Genomic DNA, 13,153 nt, shown 5'->3' on the forward strand with positions numbered 1-13,153 from the left:
TATTATTTCTTAAAGTTAATCTGCATCATGTTTATTGTGTTCAGACTTCGGGGTGGAGCCACTCCCTGAATACTTTTTACCTGTTTTAACCTGAAGCTCTGGAATACCAGAGCCCCAGGTGCTTAAATTAAGACATTTCAAAAGGCAGCTGGCTCTGCAATCCCAAGTACCATAGTCTAAACAAATATAATTCAGCTTGAATCACAGCTTAAACACATTGCAGGGATGTGGTTAGTAGCACAATAAAGAGGAGAAATACCTGAAACACCTTAGTCTGAGAGAGTCCTAGCCTCTCAGAACAGTTAAGTCAGGGCACTGGCAGGGCCAATATAGCAGCTTGACATGAGCCATGAGAGGAAACAGTCCCTTACTTTACAATTCTGCATCCCTAGCAAGTGACTGGGATTTCCGAGGTGGTTCAGATGGTAAAGAATTCGCCTGCAATGCAGGAGACCTGTGTTCAATCCCTGGATTGGGAAGTTTCCTTTCAGAAAGGAATGGCAACCCACTCCAGTGTTCTTGCCTGGAGAATTCCAAGAACAGAGGAGCCTGGCAGGCCACGGTCCATGGAGTTGCAAAGAGCTGGACACAACTAAGTGACTAACACAAGTACAAGGAAGTAACTGGGGGTTCCCAGGTAGCACTAGTGGGAAAAAACCCGCCTGCCAATGCAGGAGACACAGGAGAGAAAGGCTCAGTCCCTGGGTTGGGAAGATTCCCTGGAGAAGGACATGGCAACTCACTCCAGTATTCCTGCCTGGAGAATCCCATGGACCAAAGAACCTGGCTGGCTATAGTCTGGGAAAGAGTCAGACACAATTGAAGTGACTTAGCAGGCACACATGAAACAGATGACTTTCCTCCCTATACTCACAAGGTTGCTGCTGCGCTTCCGGTTCATTCATTTTGATTCAAGGCAAGAAAGAAGACGACGACGTGGGGAAAGGGGGAAAAAACCAATCTCCCTTTTAAAATGTTCTTCAGGAAAGCCCACCCAGTGATGTCTGTTTATTGGCCAGAACTGGACCATGTGACCAACCATTCCTGCAAAAGAGTCGGGTAAAAACATATTGTGATTTTTATGGCTTTACTAGTAGAAGGCGATAAGGAAAGAGGCTTTGGATAAGCCAACCTGCAGTGTTTGCCACAGAGTAGCAGGGAAGAGGAAGTGCCCTAAATCACCCACTGAGATAGGAAATTTTCAGGCTTATCCTCTCAAACGTACAAGTCCCATTCTAGATGAGACTGTGGAAACGACTCTCCAGTTAGTGCTCAGAGTTCTAGCAAACAATTTGTTTATGACCAGACAGAGAAAATATGCCGTCAGAGAAGGAATCTACAAGGAAGAAGGCATTATCTGAACTGGAGATGGCCTGAATGAAGAGAGCTTTGCATACCTCTGCTCAGATGACTGCTACCTGATTCTTCAAGTCTCGGTAAGTATAGCAATTTCTCCAGAGGCCTACCCTAATTTCTTATACTAAATCATATCATTTAGGTTTTGCTAAATGCTCCCAGGTAACCTTGAAGTTATCTCTCATAGTATCTTTCTCTCTCATTTGCAAGGCTTGTTTGAGACCTTTTCCCTAGACATGGAAGTTTTAAGAGGGTAAAGTCCATGTCTCTCTTGTTTGCCAATATTTCCTAAGCGCTGAGCACAATGTCTGGCATGCAAAAGTGCTCAATAAAATTGTATTAAATGAAATTAAACTGATCTGGCTCTCCTGCAAATATTATATAAGTTATCACATTTATGATTATATAGTTATTTGTGTGGTTATCTGTTCAAAATTTGTTTTCCCCGCTAAACTATTAGCCCCATGGGGGCAGGGAGTGAGTCAGTTTGGTTCACTGATATGTTGCCAGCATCTTTTACACTGCCTGATATATAGGTGTGGGGTTGGATGTTTAATAAATTGTTAAATGAACAATTACTTTTGTTAAGAAAGGTAACCTCTCTGACCCTCAGTTTCTTAATCTCTAATGATAACCCCTGTAAATTACCATGATGATTAAATGCCTGGCATCTGTAGAACTCAAAAGTAATCATTCCTTTCCTCCCCATTTTGAATCCATAGACTGAATCTCTGGGATTTGCCAGAAGGATGAAAAAGTAGAACAGGGAATCCAAGGAACTTAACTGGGATTTGGGCCCAGTGACTTTAATCTGCAAAAGGTCAGTGACAGAAATAAGGAGGTGTATTAGTTTGCTAGGACTGCCTACCGCAGACTGGGTGACTTAAATGCAGAAATTTATTTTCTCACAGTTCTAGAGGTTAGAGTTCCAAGATCAAGGTGTCAGCAGCATTTGTTTCTTCTGAAGCTTCTCTCCTGGGCTTCTTTCTCTGTCTTCACATAGTTTTCTCTCTGTGTGCATGTCTGTGACCTAACCTCCTCTTCTCACAGGACACCAATTGTATTGGACTAGGGCTCACCTCAATGACCTCATGTAACTTTAATTATCAATTCTAAGACCCTATATGCAGCACATTCACATTCTGAGGTACTAAGGCTTTGGGCTTTAACATATGTATTTTGGGAGGACACAATTAGTCCATAACAGGGGACATTGGAAAATCTGCTACCACTCTTCTCTCCAGTTCAAAAAATATCTTATGTACAATCTGGTGGAGGTTGGTGGTGGTGGTTTAGTTCCTAAGTTGTACCCAACTCTTGGGACCCTGTGGACTCTAACCTGCCAGGCTCCTCTGTCCATGGGATTTCCTAGGTAAGAATATGTAGTGGGTTGCCATTTCCTTCTCCAGAGGATTTTCCTGACCCAGGGACTGAACCCAGTTCTCCTGCATTAGCAGGCGGATTCTTTACCTCTGAGCCACCAGGGAAGCACTCTGGTGAAGGATAATAAGCTTTAAAATGCAGGCAGCCTGCTAAAAGAGTGATCTACTGATCATTCACACCTTAATATGAATTCCTTCATTAAGTGGAATGGTTTCCTACTAGCAATATGAAATCAGTGACACAGGTGACAGAGGAGGTGCCAGTAATTTTGGTTCGTGCGTCTCCACTAGGAAGGGCAGGACTGGGTGGGAAGGGCAGAGCTGGGGAGTCCTAGGAATAGTGATAAATAAAACTTATTAGACATATATCATGTGTCATGCTAAGAATTAGTGATGTTAGCCCATTTCTTCTATTTATTCCTGACATTAACTCTGTGAAGCAGATAGATTATTATCATCATCACTTTACAGTGGAGGAAGCTTAGACACAGAATGATGAGGTCAGAACAAGGATCTGAATCCAAGTCTGACTGAGGTCAAAACCTACACTTCTATCCTTAGACTGGGGAAAATTTTCAGCAGGAGAATATAGGGAACATGAGAATAGGAGTGCCAAGAAAAGGTAAGAGTAAGTACAGCAAAAACAAAGTTCTCCTGCCTTATGATTTTCCAAAAATAAAAATTATAATTGAATGCATCAATTAAGCCTTTGTACTGGAGGCTTCTTGGGCTGGGAATAGAGATGTCAAATGCCCTGTGATTTACCTCCCTGCCCCAAGACACTAGCCCAGCTTCACAGGTACAACTCTTATCTATACAGGAAGGGCTGGACTCACTGGGTGTTTCCCATTTTGGACAGCTTGTGGAAACAAATCCTACACTTAAACTACTCCATGAGTCAGGACTTTCTCTAGGGCAGTGTTTCTCCACCCAGTCAGACCCCACACTTCTTTCTTACAATAAATATTTTGTAAAGTGTCCTTTGTGAACACGGAATTAAATTCTTACATGATAAAAACCACCTACACGTAATTTCAGAAAAAAAAAAATAACACTCCCTAGGGTGACCAGCAATCCTGGTTTATCTGTGATTGGGGTTTTCTGGAACACTAGATTTTTAGCACTAAGCCTTGTTTATGATATACAGGAAAAATAAAAGGTGAGGAATTAAAAATAAATTAATGTGCATCAGAAACCTTTGCCTGGACCATGTTACATTAGAAGACATACTGAAGTAGTCATTTGCTTTCACTTACTTACAATGAATGAATTGAGAAGCAAGAGAATGCATTTCATATGTCTCTGCTAGGTTAGAAATGCTGGATTTTAAGTCTGCTGATAGGAATGTCTGATCTCCTCTTACATATTTGCCCATGACAGCTACAAAGGCATATTGATACAGCTGTGTCATTCCAGTGACTCAAATTCCATGAGCAGCAAGCGTTAGGGTAGCTATTGTAATTTTTCTGAAATGGTGAACATTTCTTGATAAAGTTCCAAATAAAACAGAATATGATATTCCCTCCATTTAGTTGGTGATTGCATTTCTAGTTGCTTCCCCCATACCAATAAATTCTCTGACACCACCTGGCTACCTTGCAATTCAGCTCAATTCTGGCACTAACTGAAGTTAGCACAGACACCACAGGTTAAGGGCTCAGTCTGACAACACTGTCCTGACCTCAACTTGAGACGCCAGTTGGAAGTATTGGGTCCCAAGGTTGCAATAGAAGGTCCCAAGTTTACCCATACTTCTGTTTGACTTGGTTACAAATCAGAGGTTCTCAAGATTCTTTCCTTGGATTAGATCATCTGCTAGAACTGTTCACAGAATTTAGGAAAATACTTATGTTTACTGGTTTACTTTATAATAAAGAATATATAAAGGATATTGTTGAATATCTAGATGAAGAGATACAAGGCAAGGTGTGTGAAAAGCAGTGTGGAGTATTCCATGCACTCTTGGGGTACACCACTCTACGTGGCCCCTTCATGTGTTCATCAACCTAGATGTTCTCCAAACCCTGTACGCTGGGGATTTTAAGGGAGGTTTAATCACATGTGTCTCATCACTCATTAATTCAATCTCCATTTTCTCTTCCCTTCTCGAAGGATGGAGGATGTGGCCAAAAGTTCTAAGTCTTTAATCATGGCTCGATCTTTCTGGTGACCAGTCACCATCCTGAAGCTATCCAGAAGCCCACCAAAAGTCACCTCATTAGAACAAAAGACACTCCTAGGACCTAGGAAATCCTAAGGGATTTGAGAGCTCTGTGTCAGGAATCATCAGGGTCAGTGACCTACTATTAGAACCAAGAATGCTCCTGGTGCTTTTATCGTTTAGAAAATTACAAGGGTTTTAGGAGCTCTGTGCCAGGAGCTAAAACCAATTATATATTTGCTATTATTTCACAGCTTCATATGCATTTGTAAATAGAATTAAGTATTAGGTTTGGAGGTTATAAACAGCTTTTCACCACGTGAACCTTGATTTGGTAGGACATTTGAGAATTACGCATGATGAGGGATGGTTCTTTGTAGTGTGAGGCATCTCACCTATCGAAGATTGCCTCTCTTCCTAGGTACCCACCCACTGAATACCAGTAGAGCCCAATCACAAATTTCCAAAAAGCTCTAGTTGAGACCACTTCCCTAGGGCATCATCACAGAGATGAGGGATCTCCACGTGCTAATAAAACTGATGACCTACATGTTGTTATTCAGTCGTAAGTCATATCCAACTCTTTGTGACCCCAGGAACTGCAGCATGCCAGGCTTCTCTGTCCTTCACTATCTCCTGGAGTTTGTTCAAACCCATGTCCATTGAGTTGGTGATGCCATTCAACTATCTCATCCTCTGTGGCCTCCTTCTCCCCCTGCCTTAAATCTTTCCCAGCATCAGGGTCTTTTCCAAGGAGATGGCGCTTCACATCAGGTGGCCAAAAAATTAGAGCTTCAGCACCAGTCCTTCCAATGAATATTCAGGGTTGATTTCCTTTAGAATTGACTGTTTGATCTCTTTGCTGTCCAAGGGATTCTCTAGAGTCTTCTCCAGCACCACAGTTCAAAAGCATCAGTTCTTTGGTGCTCAGCCTTCTTTATGGTCCAACTCGCACATTCATACATGACTACCAGAAAAACCATAGCTTTGACTAGACAGACCTTTGTCGGAAAAGTGATGTCTCTGCTTTTTAAGATGCTGTCTAGGTTTGTCATAGCTTTTATTCCAAGGAGTGGTGATAACAACTATCTTGTAGGGTATTATAATTAATTAATATGAAATAATATATGAAAATATCTAACAAGGCCCATAGTAATCAAATCAATGAATGGTAATATTGCAACTTTATTATGGTGCTTGTATATCCCCAAACCTACCACATTCTGAGAACCAATGAGGCTTTCTATTCCCTCTGCCTGGAATGATCTTTCTCAGTCTGGTTCCTTATCATTGAAGTCTTACCTCAGAATGTCTCTTATTAGAGAAGACTTTCATCCACACCAATCTATAGTAACAGATCCCATCCCTTCTTGTACCCTGTCACATGACCTTGTTTACCTTGTCTATTTCATTCACAGTGATGATCACAGTGAAATTACCATGTTCACTTGTTTCTCATCTCTTTCTTCCCACTAGAGTATAAATTTGGTTAGACCAGGGACTTGTCTGTCTCACTCACTGCTTTGTCACCAACATCTAGAGGAGGGCGAGGCTCAAAGCAAAGCCCTCAGTAAATTCTGACTGAATGAGTGCCCAGTAAATTCTGACTGAATGAGTGACCAGTGTAATTGTTAAGCCAACACAGACATGGCTTCAGGTTGAAACTGATCTAGTTGAAAAGACCTTAGAAGTAAAAGGTGGCCATCAAGATCTTTGGCTTAGCCTCTGGAATCTCCCCTTGATACAGATAAGGCAAGAAAGGAGAGTCCTTCATAGCGTGGACAAGTTAAGAACTGACCACATCAAATCAACCTATGAGCAGCTGAGCATAAGGAGTATGGTAAACAACTGCTCACATATTTAGCCTCAGATACCCAGGAACATCTTTCATTCCTTACAGGAATCTGAATAATTAATGTACAGGGAGGTGAAACAGGAGCAGAACTGGACCAAGGGCTATGAAGTTGGTACCTAGTTCATGGTAGTGCCAAAAAAAAAAAAAAAAAAAAGTGTTAAAAGGCTGCCGGGAAAAGGCAGAAGCTGGAAATGCCCATTTAGAGGACCAATTAAAACCCCGAGGCTGCAAGAGCTAAACAAGCCTCATTTGTCTACCATTAACTTTGACAAGCCCCTGGAGAACTGAAATTTATGAACAAATACATAAAAGGGCAGTTTCTATATGCAAATCACAGAATGGAAATTAACTATTTCCAGCTGCTCTTACTCCTGGATTTACCCTGAGGTACTTAAAGGGCCCTGGTCTTTCATAATGGTAGGCTCTCTGGATCTTTGCAGACTCTGGGCTACCAAAAAGCTACTTCTTGTAGAGAAAAGCCCAACCAAACAGGAAGCAGGATGAATAATCCTCTCCAATTCTGTTTGTTTTTTTTTTTTTTCCCTTACGGATTTAGATACAGGGAATATTACTGTGGGAAAAGGCATGGGAATGAGCAAGAAGTTTGGAGTCAGGGGGACAAAGATTTGAAATCTACCCACCAATGATTATTAACTAAAACCTTAGACCATTTCCATAACATGCCTGTACTCACTTGTCCATTTTTAACACAGAGTCAATACTACTGCGAGAGGGTTCAGATAAGGACTTAAAAATTGCAAGGTATACAAAACGCTTGGCATACATTTCAGGGGCTGCACACCAAGGCTTTATTTCCTCACCATTTAGTGGGAGGGTGACAATTACCTCTAAGTGAGGGAACATGATGAAGGAGAGCTTCCCACAGCTCAGCTTCCAAAGGAAGATAGAAAAGCAAAGACAAGGGGGAGGATGCAAAAATGACTAATACAGGAAGAGGTCACAGCTGAGCTATCAAGTAAGCGAAAATTACCTTGGTTCATGATCAGTAAGAGGAGGCCCCAGTACAGCTTAGTGAGGCTGCTTGGGTTTTATATTCAGAAAACCAGACTTCCTCTCCCAGCTCTGCTGCTTGCTGGGGAGCTGGGGCAAGTCATTTCCCTTCTCAGTTCTTATAGGGAAAATGTAGTTAATAATACCTGCCTTTTAGGTTTATTGTGAGAATGTACTGAGCTGCAAGAGTCCCAATAAGACTCTTAAACATAGTAGCTCTTCTCAACCAGTTGAGAGCAGCTGAGTCAGCAACTGATGAGCAGGACCGATGAACAGGAACTTCAGTTACTTAGCATTTCAGTCAGCACAGGTTACATTAGGCTGTGTCACAAGTAGCTCTGTATTTTCAGTGACTTAAATTTTAAGATTTATTTCTTCATTCACCTTACTCTTTATCATAGCCAGATGCATCTATCCCACAGCATTGCATCTTCACTCCAGGTCCCAGGCTAACAGAGCAACCACCAGCAGGAATATGCTGGTTGTCGTGACAGGAAAAAAGGTAAAATGGCAAAGCATCCTGAAGATTCCACTCAACGTCATTGGTCAAAGCAAGTCACATAGTGGTACCTTCAAGTGGGCGGGAAAGTACAACCCACCATATGTCAGGAAGGAAAGAGAACAGGAATATTTGTGAACAACCCTAATGACTACCATAGTTAGACAGCAAAAACTTCAGAAAGATTTAATTATCTCTTTTCCCAAAGAAAGACTTGCCACAAATTAGCTTGTTGAGAATTGGCACATTTCCAAAGGTATGTTTCTCTTTTCTTGATGAAAACAAATTATCAGCAAATAGTCTTGCTGAGTTGTTGCACTTTTTACAAAATTTTCTGTTGCTATGCCTACCACTGAAATTAACTGCCCTGAATTAATAGCTATAGTCTTTTTTACTGTAGTGGAGAAGACTGTCTTTTCTTCACCCATGCATCTCTCTTCTCTCCCATTAATAAAAGTATATCTACGTTAACTCTTCCTATGCAGATGACACCACCCTTATGGCAGAAAGTGAAGAGGAACTAAAAAGCCTCTTGATGAAAGTGAAAGTGGAAAGTGAAGAAGTTGGCTTAAAGCTCAACATTCAGAAAACGAAGATCATGGCATCTGGTCCCATCACTTCATGGGAAATAGATGGAGAAACAGTGGAAACAGTGTCAGACTTTATTCTTTTGGGCCCCAAAATCACTGCAGATGGTGACTGCAGCCATGAAATTAAAAGACGCTTCCTCCTTGGAAGGAAAGTTATGACCAACCTAGATAGCATATTCAAAAGCAGAGACAGTACTTTGCCAACAAAGGTCCGTCTAGTCAAGGCTATGGTTTTTCCTGTGGTCAGGTATGGATGTGAGAGTTGGACTGTGAAGAAGGCTGAGTGCCAAAGAATTGATGCTTTTGAACTGTGGTGTTGGAGAAGACTCTTGAGAGTCCCTTAGACTGCAAGGAGATCCAACCAGTTCATTCTGAAGGAGATCAGCCCTGGGATTTCTTTGGAGGGAATGATGCTGAAGCTGAAACTCCAGTCCTTTGGCCACCTCATGCGAAGAGTTGACTCACTGGAAAAGACTCTGATGCTGGGAGGGATTGGGGGCAGGAGGAGAAGGGGACGACAGAGCATGAGATGGCTGGATGGCATCACCGACTCGATGGACGTGAGTCTGGGTGAACTCCTCGAGTTGGTGATGGACAGGGAGGCCTGGCGTGCTGCGATTCATGGGGTCGCAAAGAGTCAGACACGACTGAGCGACTGAACTGAACTGAACTGAATCGTGTTTTGAAACCCCAGATTTCTTGTGGCACCAAAAACATGGAACAGAACAAAAACATCAGAAACCATGAGTTTGAAACAGTCAATGTTTGTAGATGCCTTTCCCACTATGAGTTTGTTCTGTTTTCTTGTGACTCAGAAGTGCAGGAAAATGTTCCTTCCTTTCCAATTTATAATATACAGGTATGTATAAGATCTTTTCTCTGTAGGGAGCCTTCCTAAAACTCAGGAAGTATATTCATTACTTACTGCTGCATAATAAATTACCCCAATACATACTGTGGAAAATTCTGAAAGAGATGGGAATACCAGATCACCTGACCTGCCTCTTGAGAAACCTGTATTCAGGTCAGGAAGCAACAGTTAGAACTAGACATGGAACAACAGACTGGTTCCAAATAGGAAAAGGAGTATGTCAAGGCTGTATATTGTCACCCTGCTTATTTAACTTATATGCAGAGTACATCATGAGAAATGCTGGGCTGGAAGAAGCACAAGCGGAATCAAGATTGTCAGAAGAAATATCAATAACCTCAGATATGCAGATGACACCACCCTTATGGCAGAAAGTGAAGAGGAACTAAAAAGCCTCTTGATGAAAGTGAAAGTGGAGAGTGAAGAAGTTGGCTTAAAGCTCAATTCAGAAAATGAAGATCATGGCATCTGGTCCCATCATTTCATGGGAAATAGATGGAGAAACAGTGGAAACCATGTCAGACTTTATTTTTTGGGGCTCCAAAAAATGTATGGATGTGAGAGTTGGACTGTGAAGAAGGCTGAATGCTGAAGAATTGATGCTTTTGAACTGTGGTGTTGGAGAAGACTCTTTGGAGTCCCTTGGATTGCAAGGAGATCCAACCAGTCCATCCTAAAGGAGATCAGTCTTGGGTGTTCTTTGGAAGGACTGATGCTGAAGCTGAAACTCCAATACTTTGGCCACCTCATGCAAAGAGTTGACTCATTGGAAAAGACTGATGCCTGGAGGGATTGGGAGCAGGAGGAGAAGGGGACGATAGAGGATGAGATGGCTGGATGGCATCACCGACTCAATGGACGTGAGTTTGAGTGAACTCCGGGAGTTGGTGATGGACAGGGAGGCCTGGTGTGCTGCAGTTCATGGGGTCGCAAAGAGTCGGACACGACTGAGCGACTGAACTGAACTGAACTGAATTGAAAGATGTTGAGTATCTTTTCATGTGTTTGTTAGTCATTGGTATATCCTTTGCCCATTAAAAGAATTAGGTTATATGTCATTTTATTATAAATATTCTTTATAATTTTTTAGATGTATGCCTCTTACTGGATATACATGGTTTGCAAAATTTTTCTCCCATTCTGTGAGATGTCTTCTCACTTTCTGGATGCTATCCTTTGAAGCACAAGTTTTAAATTTTGATGCTTTCCAACTTATCCATTTTCTTCTTTTGTTGCTTATGCTCTGGAGTTATATTCTAGTGCCATTTTGAAAGCTAGTTTTTCCTAGCTTCCTGTTCATGTTTCGTTTCCTGCCCTGAATTACTTAGAAGAGTAGAAGCTAATATTTGCTAAGCACTTGCTATGTGCCAGACTTTTGCTAAGAGTTCAGACACCTTGGGTAATGAGCCCAGAGCCTCCTCAACCCAGCCTGTCTGACCGAGGAGCCCATACTCTCAACCATGTCACTGTCCTCCTGAATGTATCTTCCTCATTTCAATGGTTGTTTCATTTTTCCAAGGGGAAAGTGGTGTATCTGCTGTTGGTGTTGGACAAGTTTACTCTGCCCGTATTCTTTGTTCCCTTCCCTTCTCAGAGGTTAGTCCCCTGCCCCACCCCTTCTAGCACTGCCAGAATCTGCAAACTCTCCAACACACACACACACTCATCCAAAAAGGCAAAACAACCTTTCATGACACAGAATACTTAATGTCTTGATGCCATAACTGCAGTGACTCCCCGACCCTTGCCCCACCCCAACTATTCGGAGTCTTCTCTTTGGTTGTGATAGTCTAAGGTTTGACAACCCCCCTTTCCTACTGTCTCCAATTTGTCTATCAAATCTACTTGAAACAACTTCAGAAACATCTCTCAGACTCAGCCTCCCTCTCCTATTTCATCCTTCTTGCCACTGCATCTGTTCAGACCCTTGTCATCTCTTAGGTGAACTAATTGGACTCTCTTTGCAGTGTTTTCTTCAACCTAATTGAATTGAAATGAATCATCCCTTCATGGTTGTCTTCCCCAGTAGATTATGAGATCACTAAGGTCAGAGACCAAAGAGAATTGATTAGCCCAGAACATAGATTAGAGTCTGCCATCTAAAGGGATTAAATTTGCATTTGTGAAGGAATATTCAGTGTCATACTATGCCTAGTATCTACAAATCCTTTAGAAGGGGGAAAAAATCCTTTGTAATAATAACAATTAAATGTTATGTGACCCAGATATCCCATGAACCCTTTCTGTCCAGCTATGTACCTGAACTGCTAGCACTTGTTGGGGGATCAAGACAAAGTAGGCATGTTGTCTTCCATTTTAGGGAGTCACCTGCTGGCCTATAAATTTCTCTTTATTTTAATCATGAAAGAGAGTCTGACCCATGTCCCTCTTAGACCCATCTCCATCAGGACACACCAAGTGATCAGGGAGTTTGCTGTCTTTCTCAAACCCATCCACACCTGTTTCCCTGAGTCCCCTGAACACTGATGGATTAACTGAGACAGGGTGGAACCCGAGACCCTTTATTGCAAAATACAAAGGAACTATTGTTGTTGCTGTTCAGTCATTTCTGATTCTGTGAGCCCATGGACTGCAGCACTCCAGGCTTCCCTGCCCTCCACTATCTCTTGGAGTTTGCTCAGACTCATATCCATTGAGTCGGTGATGCCATCCAACCATCTCATCCCCTGTTGTCCCCTTCTCCTCTTGCCCTCAATCTTTCCCCACATTAGGGTCATTTGCAATGAGTCAGCTCTTTGCATCAGGTGGCCAAAGTGTTGGAGCTTCAGCTTTAGCATCAGTCCTTCCAATGAATATTCAGGATTGATATCCTTTAGAATTTACTGGTTTGATCTCCTTGCTGTCCAAGGGACTTGTAAGAGTCTTCTCCAGCACCACAATTCGAAAGCAACAATTCTTCAGCTCTCAGCCATCTTTATAATTCAACTCTCACATCCACACGTGATGAATGGAAAAACCACAGCTTTGACTATACGGACCTTTGTTGGCAAAGTGATATCTCTGCTTTTTAATATGCTGTCTAGGTATACAGCACCAAAAATAACAGCAAGCATGGGCAGTTGGGACAAATTATGAAAAATAAGATACAAAAAGACCAAAAACTGCCACTTCTGAGGAGCTGGGAGCAAAAACAGGGTACTGCACATAAATACAACACTGCCAAAGGGAGGGGCAAACTACCTCAGCCACCACTCCTTCCTGAGCCCCAGACTTTCCCCTACCCTCACCCCGTAGAAGGGTCCAGGTCACTCTACCTGGGGAGCGAGTAAGGGAAGCTGACTTGTTTTAACTCCCTCCTGCTGCAGCAAGAGCTCTAATAAATCCTTGCCTGAATTTCTTGTCTGGCCTCTTGTCAATTTCTATTGATTAAGGAGGCCAAGAACCCAGGTCCGTAACATAACCAAAAA

At 42.2% G+C, this 13,153-nt stretch overlaps 1 long non-coding RNA gene across 1 annotated transcript; it reads left to right on the plus strand.

The window, feature by feature from the left end:
• The first annotated feature begins 1,248 nt into the window (after positions 1–1,248).
• Positions 1,249–10,783, plus strand: LOC129656152 (uncharacterized). Its single transcript, XR_008716235.1, has 2 exons — positions 1,249–1,436; positions 8,750–10,783. It is a non-coding gene; the product is annotated as an uncharacterized LOC129656152 (long non-coding RNA).
• Positions 10,784–13,153: the final 2,370 nt, after the last annotated feature.

This window comes from Bubalus kerabau, chromosome 6, assembly GCF_029407905.1.
Source record: "Bubalus kerabau isolate K-KA32 ecotype Philippines breed swamp buffalo chromosome 6, PCC_UOA_SB_1v2, whole genome shotgun sequence".
NCBI lineage: Eukaryota > Metazoa > Chordata > Mammalia > Artiodactyla > Bovidae > Bubalus > Bubalus kerabau.